The sequence below is a fragment of the Phyllostomus discolor genome, chromosome 3 (assembly GCF_004126475.2).
Source record: "Phyllostomus discolor isolate MPI-MPIP mPhyDis1 chromosome 3, mPhyDis1.pri.v3, whole genome shotgun sequence".
Taxonomy (NCBI): Eukaryota; Metazoa; Chordata; class Mammalia; order Chiroptera; family Phyllostomidae; genus Phyllostomus; species Phyllostomus discolor.
This window is the reverse complement of record NC_040905.2, coordinates 51936165-51952158: the sequence shown is the minus strand read 5'-3', so window position 1 is coordinate 51952158 and position 15994 is coordinate 51936165. Positions and strand designations below refer to the sequence as shown.

Below are 15994 nucleotides of genomic sequence, written 5' to 3'. Positions count from 1 at the left end.
CCATTTTGAACTTGAGCTTCTTTCATTTTCCTTTATAGTAAGTTATGTTTTCTTTTCAAGCTGCTTGGGCTGCAGGTGTTCAAACTTCTGCAGCTATGCCAAGGAGTCGTACTTACAGATCAGAAAGGGCTAAATGCATGTTTCCAATGAAGCAATTAAACTGAAGTGTCCCCTTGTTGAGAAAAGCAGGCTGATACCTAAAGTGAGTTCAAAATAAACAAGAGCACACATGCTGTTAGTAGTCTGTAATTAGATTCCCGATCATATTATTTTGTGTGACCTTATTTTTTTAAGGAGAAAAAAATGTAAATTGTAAACCAAAATTGTGCTGACAAATTTTTCTATCACATTACAAAAATTCAAGGATAAGAACATATATAATTGCTAGATAAAAAGGAAAGAAAGGTTTAGACAAAAAACACTGATCTATTTACTTTTGATAAGACAAACATCATACAACAGCTCAGGAAAACTAAGTGTAAAGAAAAGAACCATTTTCCTATTTGCTAGTATTTTTAAAAGCATTAACTATTCACATGTATTGTATTATTATAATTCCCACATTGCAAAATTTTAATTAGTAATATACTCCTAGCATTTTCACTATTAATAGCATATCAAATTGCTGGTTGGTGTTAAGGTTTTTTTTTTTAAATGACCACAAAATCAATTTACCTTTAAAATTCCAAAGTAATTAAAACAAAAATATCAAGCTAACTTTCTATAAAAGAAATCCTTTCCTGAAATGTTTCCAAGTTAGACATTCCTAAATTTTGTAAAGAATTTACAGGACTATTAAATATCCTTCTAATCATGTTAGAATTATATCCATTCTATTAATTTTGAAAATAAATGCAAGATGACCATCTGTCCAAGTTTAGCTGAGATTTTCCTGGGTTTCACACGGAAAACCTCATGTCCCAGGAAACCTCCCAACCCTAGGCAAACCAGAATAGTTGGTTACCCTAAGTAAGAATAAAATATAGTTAAGACTGTGGGCATAATCTTATTAAAAAACTTGTAACACAACAGCTGATGATCAAAGAAGATACTATATTAACAATCTAATGCTTCAGAAATAAAGCATTAGAAATATAAAATAAGTCTAAAAAATAAGCCTTCTTTGCCATGGTCATAGTCCAATCTCAATTACCTCTTATGACTGTGGAATGCCAGCTGCTGCCATCCTGAGTATCATGTTATTGCTCATTTCCTCTGCTAATCTTTTACAAATACCATTAATAATTATTAGTTTCAGTGATGTATTTAAATTCCACTCTCTTTTCTTTCCTTTCTCTTACCCAATGAAGTATTTAAAAACAATAAAGTGGCCTGGATAAATTTCTCACATAAAATGTAACACCTATGCTTCCAAAAAGCCCTTAAAATTGGACCAAAAGTTCCAAGACTATGACTTGTTTTGTATTCATCAAAGGACACTCTTCATTACAAATAACAAGGGTGGATGAATGAGAGTATACTTATCATTTTGGAAACTGTCAAAAGAATACCTCAGTTCTAATTGCAGAGTTTCATGTGAGAATGACACTTAACAGAAGTAAAGAGATAAGATAATACCTGAAATATAGCTTTACTAAGCAACAGCCTTTTTTCACTAAGAATTTAGTAATTATAATTTCTTAAGCCTCAAAATTTTGACACATCTCAAATTTTACTTTCAGAAGAGTGAAGATATTCCAATGAAACACCATCAGTTAACCTTATATAGTCTTTTCTACATGAAAAAAATATGCTGCTCTGGAACTGAATTTTAACTAAAAGCATTTGTGTAGAAAAGGAACAAGACTTCCACTGTATTTTCTCCTCATTCACAAACACACCATTTACTTACAACCGCACCCATTTATCTCATATTTTCTAATGACAAACAAGGAAATGAATGATAATATCGGGGTACAAATGAGAGTTAATCCTGAAAAGAAAACACAAAATCCTATAACATGTCTTCAACTGGTAAAACTACCAAATTCAGCCATACAAAAATACTTAGGAGCCATATGAAATTGTCAATATTTAACAATTTTTAACCCACAAAGAATGGCAATTTCACATGGTTGAAATAAATTATAAACAGCACATGAGGATTATATTCCTAACTGGATAATTACACACTTTCCATGACACAATTTTAAACACATCTCTGAATATATTTCGGACAACTCTTTTGGGAGGAGGTTCCAAGATACAAGCAAAAATTCAGTTCTGCGTCCCTTTGCATGATGCATTTCCAAACTGAACTGAAACACTGTACCTGATAAAATTTAAATCAACTCTCGAACTTTTAAAGCAAGGTTACAAGTCCTACTGCCTCCAGGAGCTATGCAGGTCAGGTGTAAGCCCATATACATTAGTCCCCATTATCCAAAAGGGACCCCTCTTCTTGGATGCCTGATACCACGGATAATGTCAAACCTTACATACACTAGGTGAGAATTTTAAAAGCAGCAAGAGGAAAAACAACTTGTTACATACAAGAGAAACTCCATAACATTATCAGCAGATTTTTTCAGATGAAACTCTGAAGACCAGAAGGGAGTGGCATAACATTCACATGCTGAGAGGAGAAAAACTTCCAACACAGAATTAATTCTCTAGCTGGCAAGCTTATCACTCAGAATTGAAAAAGAGACAAAGAGTTCTCAAAGTAAGCAAAAGCTAATAAAGTACATCACCACTAAACAAGACTCACAAGAAATGTTAAAGGGGCTCATTTAAGTTACAAAGAAATGACACTAATTAATAACAAGAAAACATTCAAAAGTAAAAATCTCACTAAAAAAGGTAAATATATATTATAGTAAAGCTAGTGAATCACTCACTTATAAAGTGAGTGTGAAGGTTAAAAGACAAACGTACTAAAATTAACTTAATGACAGTAATTATTTCAGGGGTGCATAAAATAAGATGCAAAATGTGACATCTAAATACAAAATGTGACAGGAGGGTAGTAAAAATGTAAAGTTTTAGAATGTGTTCAAATTTAAGTGGCTATCATCTTTTTTTTTTAAGATTTTATTTATTTATTTTTAGAGAGGGAAGGGAGGAAGGGAGGGAGAGGGAGAGAGAGAGAGAAACATCAATGTGCGGTTGCTGGGGGTTATGGCCTGCAACCCAGGAATGTACCCGTGCTGGGAATCGAACCTGGGACACTTTGGTTCCCAGCCCGCACTTAAGTGGCTATCATCTTAAAAGAGACTGTTACATCCACAGATTGTTACATATGAAACTCATGGTAATCACAAATCAACCACCACCACTAAATACACAGAGAAAATGAGACAAGAATCTAAACACTCAAAAAAGTCATGAAACCACAGGAAAGAGAAAAAGAGAAGAGAGAAAAACTATGAAAAACAGTCAGAAAACAAGTAACAGCATATGATAAGTACATACTTATCAATAATTACATTAAATGTAAATGAACTAAATGCTCCAAAAGATTCAGAGTAGTTGAATGAATTAAAAAAAAAAAAGATGACCCATCTATATGATGCCTACTTAAAAGTCACTTCAGAAGTAAGGACAAACAGACTGAATTTGAAGAAACAGAAAAAAAGATACTCCATGCAAATGAAAACGAAAAGAAAGCTAGCGTAGTCATATTCATATCAGGAAAAAAGAGAATTTAAAACAAGAACTGTAATAAAAGACAAGGAAGGTGATTACATAATTATAAAGGGGTCAATCCATCAAGAAGATATAACATTTATAAATATATATGCACCCAACATACAAGCAAGAAAACATATAAAGTATATATTAACAAACCTAAAGGGAAATAATGACAATACAATAATAGTAGGAAACTTTAACACCCCAATTACATCAACTGATAGATCAATAAGACAGAAAATTAATAAAGAAAGATCAGCCTTAAATGACAGACTAGTCCACTGGAAGTTAATAGACAGTTACAGAACATTCCATCCAAAAGCAGCAGAAGACACTTTCATCTCAAGTGACACAGACCATTCTCCAAGACAGCTCATGTTTGGGCACAAAAAATTCAATAAATTCAAGAAGACTGAAACAGTACAGTTTTTTTTTTTTTCCAACCACAGTGGTATGGAACTAGAAATTAATTACAAGAAGAAAACTGGAAAAACCACAAAAATGTGGAAATTAAACAGCTTACTACTAAGAAACCAATGGGTCATAAAAAAATCAAAAGAGAAATAAAAAATTCATAGACACAAATGAAAACAGGTATACAATACATCAATATTTAGGGACAGAACAAAAGCAATTCTAAGAGGGAAGTTCATAGCAATGCAGGCCTACCTCAGGAAACAAGAAAAATCTCAAATAAGCAATGTCACTTTACATTTAAAAGAATTTGAAAGAGAAGAACAAATGAAAGCCAAATTTAATAGAAGAAAGGAAATAATAATGATCAGGTGGAAATAAATGAAATAAAGACTAAAAATACAGTAAAAATCAATGAAACTAAGAGCTGGTTCTCTGAACGAAAAACAAAATTGACAAACCTTTACCTAAACTACCCTATAAAAGACAAAGGACTCAAAATAAATAAAATCAGAAATGAAAAAGAAGTTACAACTCATACCACAGAAATATAGGATCATAAAGAACTACTATAAACAATTATATTGCCAACAACTGAAAAACCTAGAGGAAATGGACAAAATCCTAGAAAATAAACAATCTTCCAAGACTGAATCATGAAAGACAGAAAATCTAAACAGACCAGATACTAGTAAGGAGATTAAATCAGTAATCAAAAACCTCTCCAAAAGACAAAAATCTGGGACCAGACAACTTCAGTAGTGAACTCTACCAAACATTCATAGAAGATTTAATACCAATACTTTGCAAAGTCTTCCAAAAATTTTAAGAGGAGGGAACACTCCCAAACTCATTTTACAAGACCAACATTACCCTAATACCAAAACTAGACAAGGATACCACAAGAAAAGACAATTACAGGCCAATATTCTTGATGAGCATAGATGCCAAAGTCCTCAACAAAATATTATGAAACCAAATTCAATAATACATTAAAAGGTCACACACCATGATCAAGTCAGGTTTATTCTAAGGGCACTAGAATGGTTCAACACCTATAAATTAAGCAAATTGATACTCCACATTAACAAAATCAATGATAAAAATCATGTGATTGTCTCAATACATGAAAAAATTCTAACAAAATTCAACATCCATTTACGATAGAAGCTCTCAACAAAATGAGTATAGAGAGAACACAGTTCAATATAATAAATACCATAAATGATAAGCCCATGGCTAACCTCAGACTCAGCAGTGAAAAACTGCAACTTTTCCCCTAAGTTCAGGAACAAGAAAAAAATTCCCCTCTCTCTACTTTTATTCAACACAGTTCTAGAAGTCCTAACCACAGGAATTAGATAAGAAAATAAATAAATAAAAGGCATCCATATTGGAAAGAAAGAATTAAAACTGTCAGTGTTTGCAGATATGATACAATACAGAAAAGCCTTAAAACTATACTTCAAAAAAAAACTGTTAGAACTAATAAATGACTTCAATAATGTTGCAAGACACAAAATCCATATGCAGAAATTTGTGGCATTTCTTTACACTAATAAAAAACAATGAGAAGGAGAAATTAAGAAAACAATCCCATTACTATTGCATCAAAAGAATAAAATATCTAGGAAGAAATTTAACCAAGGAGGTAACAAACCTGTACAACAAGAACTATAAAACTAAAGAAGACACAAATAAATGAAAAGGCTCCATACTCATATATTGGAAGAATTAATATTATTGAATTACCTATACAACCCAAGCAATCTACAGACTCAATGTAAGCCCTATCAAAATCCAACAGCATTTTTGACAGAACTAGAAAAATTCTAAAATTTCTATGAAACCACAAAAGATCTCAAATAGCCAAAGCAATCTTGAAAAGAAGAACAAAATGCCCCTATTTCAAGCTATACTACAAAGCTATAATAATCAAACAGTATAGTATTGACAAAAGAAACCTATATGAGCGTATTAACCAATGTCACCCCAATAAATTAATTTCTTTTTAATTATGACAAAGGAGCCAAGAATGGAGTCTCTTTAATAAATGGTGCTGGGAAAACTAGACAGTGACATGTAGAAAAAATGAAACTAGACCACATCTTACATAATATTCAGAATAACACAAAAGACCTAAATGTAAGACCTTGATTAAAGACCTAATTGTAAGACCTAAAACCATAAAATTCCTAAAAGAAAACACAGGTGGTAAGCTCCTTGCTATGAATCTTAGCAACATTTTTGTGGACCTGACTCTAAAGACAAGGGAAACAAAAGCAAAAATAAACAAATGGAAGTACATCACATTAAAAAGCTTCTGCACAGTTAAGAAAACCATCATCAAAATGAAAAAGCAATCTACTGCATATAAGCTATTTGTAAATCAAATGTCCAATAAGGTGTTAATATCCAAAATATATAAAATATTTGGACAACTCAACAACAAAACAACACAAAAAATAGGTAGAGGATCCGAATAGACATTTCTCCGAAGAAGACATACAAATGACCAACAAGCACATGAAAAAAAGTCCAGTATCAGTAATTATCAGAGAAACATAAATCAAAAATACAGTAAAATATCACCTCATACCTGTTAGAATGACTGTTATCAAAAAAAAAAAAAGAGAGGATGTGAAGGAAAAACTTAACACACTGTTGGTAGGAATGTAAGTTGGTATAGACACCATGAAAAAGTGTGGAGATTCCTCAAAATATAAATAGAACTACCATATGATCATCTATTTCACTTCTGGGTATTCATCCTAATAATAAAAAAAAATACTACTTTGAAAAGATATATGCACCCCTATGTACACTGCAGCATTATTTTCAATAGCCAACACATGGAAACAACCTAAGCGCCTAATGATAGGTGAGTGGATAAAGAGGATGTGAGATGTGAGTGTGTGAGTTTGATGGGTGAGTGGTTGAAGATATGAGAACACATACAATGGAATACTACTAAAGTATAGAAAAAGAATGAAATCTTGCCATTTATGACAACATGGATAGATCTTGAGCATATTATGTAAAGTCAGTCACACAAAGAAAGAAAAATACTGTATTATCTCATTCACATGTGAAATCTAAAAAACAAATAAAACACAAACAAACTCAGAGAGAGAACAGACTGGTGGTTACAAGAAGGTCAGGGAATTGAAGGGGCGTGAGGAGTAAATGGAAGGGGATTGTTTATATGGTGTTAGATGGTATCTAGACGTTTAGTGGTTACTACTTTGTAGTGTATACAGATGTCAAATTATAAAGTTGCATACTTAAAACTTACATAATGTTATAAACCAATCTTACTTCAGTTAAAAAAAATAAAAATAATAATTTATAAGAGTGAATTTTGAGTAGGATATAAATGAAATGAGATGGGCCAGCCATAAGTCGATACATGTTGTGCTAGGGTACATGGGAATCAGTTCTCTTTACCTTTAAATATGCTTGCTATTTTCCATAGTAAAATGTATAAAAGTGCCCTGGCTGGCGTAGCTCAGTGGATTAGGTACGGGCTGTGAACCAAAGTGTCTCAGGTTCAATTCCCAGTCAGGGTACATGCCTGGGTTGCAGGCCATGACCCCCAGCAACCACACATTGATGTTTCTCTCTCTCTCTCTTTCTCCCTCCCTTCCCTCTCTAAAAATAAATAAATAAACTCTTAAAAAAAAAAAGAGAGAGAGAACAAAAAGTAGAACTGAGGGGTAAGCAGCAGCTCAGACCAGATTCTAGCAGCATCAGAATCTAGATCTCACCATGGTTGTTGTAGGTACGAGGACAAGCAATTCCTTTTTGCTCTAGCTACCTTGTGTCAGGCTTTGGATTCAGACAGAATTCAGGATGCATTCTCACTGTGATTCACTGGTTGTGTGGACTTCAGCAAATTATTTAATTCTCTTAACCTTAATTATGTCAAAGTTACCTGCAAAACAGTTGTAGGCAAGCAACTGTGTATATTCTATCAGTGATATGTGTGCATGCACACTTTTGGAAATGCTGTATTAAACTCATAATATTCAACACCAAACAAGAAGTTTCACATGTTAAACTTAATATGCTTACACTATCATCAAATCTAAAACACAGAACACTTTTAAAACACTGGGAAATGTTCTTATTGCTACATAATAAATAACTCGTAACAGGTGGTTCAAAGAGGCAACTGGTGAATATTTTGCTTAAGACCCTAATAATCCTAGAAGAAAATCATGTATCTGTTCAAAACAAAGATTCAAGTCTTGGTTATATGAAAAAAGAGTTTCCCAAGTTTTAAAAATCACTAAGAAATAAGTCTAGTGTTTTCTCCTTAAAGCTCAACATTTTATATCAAAACATTGGCAAATTCCCTCTAAAAGAAAGATTCAACCAATTTAAATTTTAAAACTATGGTTCTTTCCCTTCTATCTTTAACATACTGAAAATAGGTTAAAAGTCTTTTGTGAACCTCTAAGCAATTTTGTTATTTCATGTTTATCAAGGTATTTGTAGAAACAAATACAGCTTCCTCAGAATATATAACCTTAATTGAACTTTGCATCCATTCCTCACAATATAAACATAACGTTATGTGGTTAAATGACTCATTACTAAGGAAAAGCCACCGATCTCTACTATCAGAAAATCGAAGACAGGAGCAGTTCCAATACCTGTAATTTATGACCTTTTGGAACCGTTTTTAGGACTCATTCAAAAAACGAAGTTTAACCTTCTTTTATAAGTCTGCCTAACAGATGTAAGATTGTGTAGTTCCAACGATTTGATACAGGAACTTCAAACATTCTTCTACTTCGTACCAAATGCTGTTACAGTACAGTGATATTCATATGGGAATTACAGTGGCAACCTGTAGCATTCAACCAAACATATAGACTTTACTCACTCTTTCCCTCACAGATTTTCTTCGGAGACATAGCTCTCAGATAATAACCAGGACAAATTTCCTCATCACATTTTAACTTAAGAAATTTCTTATTTTTCTCTATTGCTAAATTCTCAGAGCACAAACTTGAGTTTCCAAAAGTCATATCTAAGTCATGGTTTGAGCAAATTTTGATAATAATAATGCTTAAAATGAAGAGGTTGGTTCCTAAACACAATATTAAGAAAGCATTTTTAAAAATTCAATTTACACAAGTATCATAGCATAACTAATTTACAAAGTTATGCATTACAACCATGGTGTCATTTTTAAAAGCACTTAAGTGAAGCACACATATGGAACTACATCAGTATACTACATTGTAGAAGCATCTACCCACAAATTACCAAAGACGCATCAATATTTTTTTTAAATGTAAGTTTTTAAAGTGCCCCACATTCAAACAGATGTTCTCCTATTTTCTTTGAGCAGCTGTTCATTTGAACATGTTCCTTATTTATTGATATACTTGTGTTCAATGCTAAGGTCGTTTTCTTAAACAGGAACTGGGCAACTTCCAAATTCTATGGTAAATATTGATATATCTCAGCATGTCAATATTTATTTTGTCAGGACTTTGATGAGCCTCTTCAACAATAGCTGCATCTTATTTCTTAGCAGCCACTTGTTTCTGTTCCAAATGAGTTCTTACTTGATTCCACAAAATTCTCATTAAATGTTCAGATAAAATTACAAGTAAGTTAAAAGCACCCTCTCAGACAAAGACCAGATTAAGCTCCTTGTTTACTTCTACATTTCTGTCACTTCTGCAGGGTGAGTAAGCTCACAGAAAAAAGGCACAGATTCAGGAATGTCTTCCAAGTAATATTTGTTTTTGATTCATCTCAAGCCTAATCATTGTCGACTTCACTGCTGGAGTTGAAAGCCACTGAAACCTTTCAGTATTTATAGTTAAATTATTTACTTTTTTGTTAGTCCAAAAGATAGGCAAAATTATAGACTGGTTTACAGACTGCAAGGATCATGATTTTCAGAGGACAGCTTGAATTCAGAGTGCCTACCATAAAAAGTGGTTGAAATGTTAACAAACTAGTCATCATTAATTCAACCTTAAGAGCAAATTTCCATATCACTGAGAGAAAATCTTCCCAATGTCTTGTAACAATCCTGGGATTTCCCAATGGCACATAAGTAAAAGTTTAATTTATAACTATTGGCAGTACTGACATCTATAAAAGCATAAATGTCTCAGGAGCAGTTTGGAATTCTGGAATGAATTTCTTCTTTCAACAAAAGTCTTAGCAGTATTCTTCTCCCAAGAAGAGCTCAATTTCATCAACATTTAAAATTTGCTGACTATTATAAGCTTTTTTGCATTTATTACAGGCAGTATCTTAGAAAAAAGCACAACTCACTTCTTCATCAGCATTGGCAGCTTCACAAGTGACAAGAAGCAAATTGCCTAGGGCTATAAAATACATGAACTACTTCCTAGCTGTATAAAAAGAACCATCTTTCTATTATTTTAAACACAGTCCACCTTTTCCCTAGAAAACCAAGTATAGCAAATAGAGCATTGATTTTATACTCAGAACACCGTGCCTGAAATTAAACCTCTAGTGCTTGATAGCTAAGCGACTCTGGTCATGCCAGTACATTAAAACGTTCTTTGACTACCTATGTACCCAGGCTTTGATATCCCAAAGATGAACAGGACGTATTCCCAGCTCTCTAGTGAGATACCAACACACAGAAGTATTTTACAAGCTTGTAAAGTACAGAGGCAGGGTGGGAGCTCCTCTGAAAAGTAGCACATAAGCCAGCTTGACATTTCATGAAAGGCTTCCTTGAGTTACATTTTTTCAGATATAAATCTTAAAGGATGAAAATGACTTAGGGGTGGAAGGAAAAAGATAAGGAAAGGCATTCCAGGCAGAAGAACCTGCATGAGCAAAGGCTTGGAGGCAAGAAACAGCATGATATATGGAAATGAAAAATAATTCAATGTTTCAGACTGATTGTAAATCAAGAATTACAAATTCAAATTTCCAGTCAAGCTCACTTATTCAACCAAAACGTACTGTGTACTTCTATGCCTTGGACAGTGTTTTAGAACTTCACATAAGGGAACAAAACAGATAAAAATGCCTATCTTTGTGAAGTTCACATTTCAATGGAGGTGAGCAATTAAAAATACACCTAATAAGTATATAAAATATGGTGACACGTGCTATAGTCAAAGGAGAAGAAAAATGGAGTAGAGGAAACTGGGAGTGCAGGGAGGCATTTTGGGGAAAAAGGGAATTAGTTGCAAAGCTGCAATTTTAATTAGGAGGCTGAAGCAGGCTTTATTGAAAAGGTAACATTTGAACACAAAGGAGGTAAAGGAATTAGTTGTGTGGATGTCTATGAAGAAGCAATCCAAATAGACAAAGCAGCCAGTGCAAAGTCCCTAAGGTGGAAATGGGCCTAAAGTGTCTAAGAAATAAGGTAACCAGTATGCCTGGAACAGAGTAAGGGAGCAGAGAAAACAAAGGACTCAAGTCAGAGGAATAATGGAAAACCAGATCATGTAGAATCTTGTAGGCCGATATAAAAAAGGTTGGCTTTTACCAGGAGGCAAATGAAAAGTCACAAAAGGTTTTAAAACAAAAATGCGACATTCTTTTTTAATAAAAATTTTATTTAGGAATAATTCTGAATTTACAGAAAAGTTGCAAAGATAGTACAGTTCTCATATACCCTTCACCCAGTTTCCTCTAATACTAACACATTTTATAACCATGGTGCATTTATAAAAACAAAGAAACCAACATAGATGCACTCCTATTATCTTAATCAGATTTTACCAGTTTTTTTTTTCCACTAATATCTTTTGTCTATTCCAGGACCCAATGTAGAATAACATGTTACATTTGGAATCTTACATTTTAATACAATTTTTTATTTACATTTAAAAGTACCCTGTGGCTACTGTCTGAGATCACACTGTAGAGAGGCAAGGATTGAAAAAAGCAGGGAGACCAGATACAAATCCAAGCAAAAAAATGATAGTGGCTACTAACAAGTATCCATGCAAGAGATGATCGTATACTAACAGCAGGAAGAGTAGAAAACAGTCAGATTCCAGATATAGTTTATAAAGAGTCAAATAGGATTTGCTGATGGATTTGATAGAATATAAGAGAAAGTCAATGATGACTCCAAATATTTTTTAGCAACTGGCTTTATAGAGTTGCCATCAACTGAGATGAGAAAGAATGGGCAGGTCTGGGTGTAAAAGGAGTTGTTTGTGTCACTCGTCTGAATACTTTTAAATAAACAATTGGAGATGTAGAGGTAGAAAACTATTCAGAAAGAGAGGGGACTAGAAATATGAATTTGGTATGACAACATATACAGATGACATCTAAAGTCATCTTAGTATCATCAAGAGGAAGTGTAGATCAAGGAAAAGAACTAAAGATTGAGCCCTGGAGCACTTCAATAATAAGTGATGAGAAAGAACAGAAGGAAGACTGAGGAGGAGCAACCAATGGATAGAAGAAATACCGAGTGTAGTATTCTGAAAATCAAGGAAGAAAATATATCATGAAAAGAATGATTAAGTTTGTTAAGGGCTGCCCACAGGTGAAGTATGGTAAGGACTGAGAATGATCAACACCTAGAGATCACTGGTGACACTAACGAAAGCATTTTGGGGGAGCATGGAAGCAATAGTCATTCTGAAATGGTCTCAAGTGAGGCAAGCAGAGTTTGCCACCCCAAAACATGCCTTATGAGATATTATTTTAAGCTATTTTTTTTTAAGAAACAAATGAATCAGGAAAAACCTTTAACCTTCCCCCAACTGCTTAAAAGAATTTAGACACAGAACCTGCTCAGGAAGAACTAGTGTGTAATGAGAAAGAAACTAGCAAGGCTCATTTAATCGAAGATCTCTGTATTCATTATTAAAGATAGCCCAGCAAACATTTATTTGCCAAACATTTGCTTTTCTGTCTCCATGCATTTGCCTCCCTCCTCTATGCAGTCCCAAATCTCTACCCCTTATTCTTTCTCTGGGGTTCAAAGTGGCATATGTGCCTTAACTGCCCAGTTTGGCCTCTGCTCTCATATTCTTATGGAACCCCCATATGTACACATGTAATAAACTTGGTCATTTTCTCCTGTTAATATGTCTCATGTTAATTTGATTTATTAGCCCAGACAGAACTTTATAAGAGTAGGAGGGAAAATTATTTTTTTCCTCCTCCACACAAAAAAGAATAGAAAAAAGAAAAAGAAATTGGGATTTGGATCATATGGAACTCAAAGGAATTTTGTTCAGAAGAGCAAATAAATGGGGTTGGAAGTGGAAAAAAAGGTTAAGGGAAGCATTTCTTAAAGTGAAAGGAATAACACTCAGGTCAAAAAAAAAATTTATGGGTCTTAATCTAAGAGCCATGAAAAAAGAGAATTAAGAGGAGGTGAAAAAAGAGCAAAGACAAACACTAGAACACAAGGAACCTCAACCTTAGACTATGGAGGCTATTTGAGGATCAGAGAAAACAAGAAGTTAAGTAAAACCATTTAATATATGTGAATATCAGCGCATTTTTAAAAACTGGGAAATCATGTAAAAGAAAATCTTCCAACTCAATACTAGATACAAAGTAAAAAGAGAAAAGGGGGAGAAAATGGTCTGGTGGTATAAAAGCAATACCAATTTATTTCAAAAACCTTTTATTGAGTGCCTAACATGCAAATCAATCAGCCCTACAACATCATCTCCCCCTTCAAGGAATTTTTAATTTAGTGAAAGAGAAAGCCAGGCACACAATAGGCAATGTGCTTATTAAATGTCAAATTCTTGGCAAGATGATTTACTTGTATTAACTCATTTAATTCTCATAACAATGGAGAAGCCTATGCACTCTCTCGACAGAAATACACACATATGCACTATTTTTACATAAAATTCTAGGGAACTCATGAAACTAAAATTAAAAATACTCTTCTAGATGCAGGAGAGGCAATAATTTTTTAACAAAGGAATGATAGGTTTTATTTTTAGTAAGAAAAGGATCTAAGATTATTTAGTAAGAAGTGAGAAACCATAGCAGACCTGCCAGAAAGGAGACTTTTATTTAGCAATGGAAGATGGTACTTAAATTAGTTCATTGGCAGTGAAAACCAAAAGCAGGGGGTTTATGTGCTTAACAACCACATAGTTCAATTACTAACTCCCCACCTCTTACCACAGGTCAGATTAATTTTGTTTGCTGTTACATGAAAAAAAATTATACATATATGTTCAGCTTTATCTATTACCATTTGTGTCCCTCAATGGGGGGGGGGGGACACAATATAACTCAATATAACTGGCCAATATTGTTCTTCACTACTGTATTTTGAAGCTGAAGTATATTAAGTGATCATGGCCTAAAATTAACTGTAATCCATAAATACAGTAAATCAATTGTGATCTTTAACAGCTTCAGAGTACCAGTGCTCTTCACAGGAAGCTTGAAGCATGGCTTCACAAAGAAGAACTATCCTTAAGTATTCATATAGACAGATCGAGACGATCTTCACAGGAAAGCAAAAACAGTTGTAAAATCTACAGACACGTTTACTCCTTTGGAAACCAAGTCTGATGAACTGCACAACATAACTTCCATAACTAAGCCAAGTTTGTTTCATTTGAATGGCCTGATTTGACGGGAAGAGGATTCTGTACATTTTTTATATATTTGATTCTCCCCTTTCCCAGACGCATTACTCCAAGGAGTAAGGAACAAGTCATCTTCATTCCTGTGTTGCACTATCATTTTCCCCTAATAAAGCTCAGTAAATCCTTGCTAAAATTGTGTGTTTGACCAACTCTTGACAATTCAGTAAATTCGAAACTAAAGTTAGTTATATTTTTTAAAAAACTGTGTGTGGTAGCAAACAATGTAATAACAGATAGCAGAAATCAAATGTTTTAATCATCATGTTGCTCTAAATACAGGGCTCATAGTTTGGCCAAAGACAGCACACAAATCAACACCTGAGTTTCCTTCCCTTTTTTTTCTCTATCCACTTTCTGAGTTAATAAAGAATTTAAAAACTAACATTTTGAAAAAAAACTATCTGCTTCCTGAGAAAAAATAAACTATACATTGGAGCCAAAGAGTGCACTTTAGGGAGCAGAGGGATAAACCCTAAATTTCCCAAAACTATGCAAACTGAACAAACACATAAGGGCGCCCGTTTCTCCAGCTATTGGAATATGCAAAGACAAAAACAGGGAAAAATAGAGCGTCATCTACTAGGACTATTAAAATTACAGGAAGCTAAATAATGATAAAGTTGGCATGTGCTTTGTCTCGCTGGTGGATCACTTCTCTAGAGCTCAGGAAAGGGCAGCTGCTTCCCATTTATTACCACAGGAAGTTCTTCCTTGTTCCCAAAGAATCAAATGTTTCAGCCCCAAATGCAACCTAACTGACAAGTTTTTTTTTTACTGGGGATTGGAAGACAAAAGGCCTATGTTAAAAGCAATGACCAATCAGCCTACTCAATAGAACCCTCCAGGTTCAATCCCAGAACCATAAAGGGCATTTAAAAGGCATTTTGTTATCCAAAAAAAAATCCCTAAGGTGCAAAGGGAGAAACTGAAAACGGGGTCCAGGAGATGCACGCCTTGTGGACCATGCCATGGAACGCAAGCGTTCAGCTGGTCAACAAACGAATGGCCCAGTAGCTTACAGGTAGAAGGTGGTCGTGCCAGGGAAATATCCACGCACTACGGAGTTGTAAATGGAAATAACAGGAAACTAAAAGAAATTAATATTAAAAAATAGGGGGAAATAAAACAAGAAAATAACTACAGGCCTACAATTACTTTTACTTAAAGAAACAGCCCTCCACTTCCGAACAGTACCTCTTAGTGACCCCACTTCCGGTCTCCTCGAAAAGGCCCGCTCCCACTAGCGCTGTCCAGCAGCCAATGAGAGTGTCATCTACTTCCGCCTGGGGCCCGTGACGTCACTTAAATCCCACCTTATTGCCGTCGAGAGGAGCCTATCC

At 34.1% G+C, this 15994-nt stretch overlaps 1 protein-coding gene across 1 annotated transcript in view; it reads right to left on the bottom strand.

Annotated features, from left to right (window-relative positions):
* XRCC4 (X-ray repair cross complementing 4) overlaps positions 1-15968 on the bottom strand; it is a 219507-nt gene extending 203539 nt beyond the window's left edge. Inside the window, 1 exon segment of the mRNA XM_028529935.2 lies at positions 15849-15968. The gene's annotated coding sequence lies outside the window, so the exon portion shown is untranslated.
* Between the last annotated feature and the right edge of the window lie 26 nt (positions 15969-15994).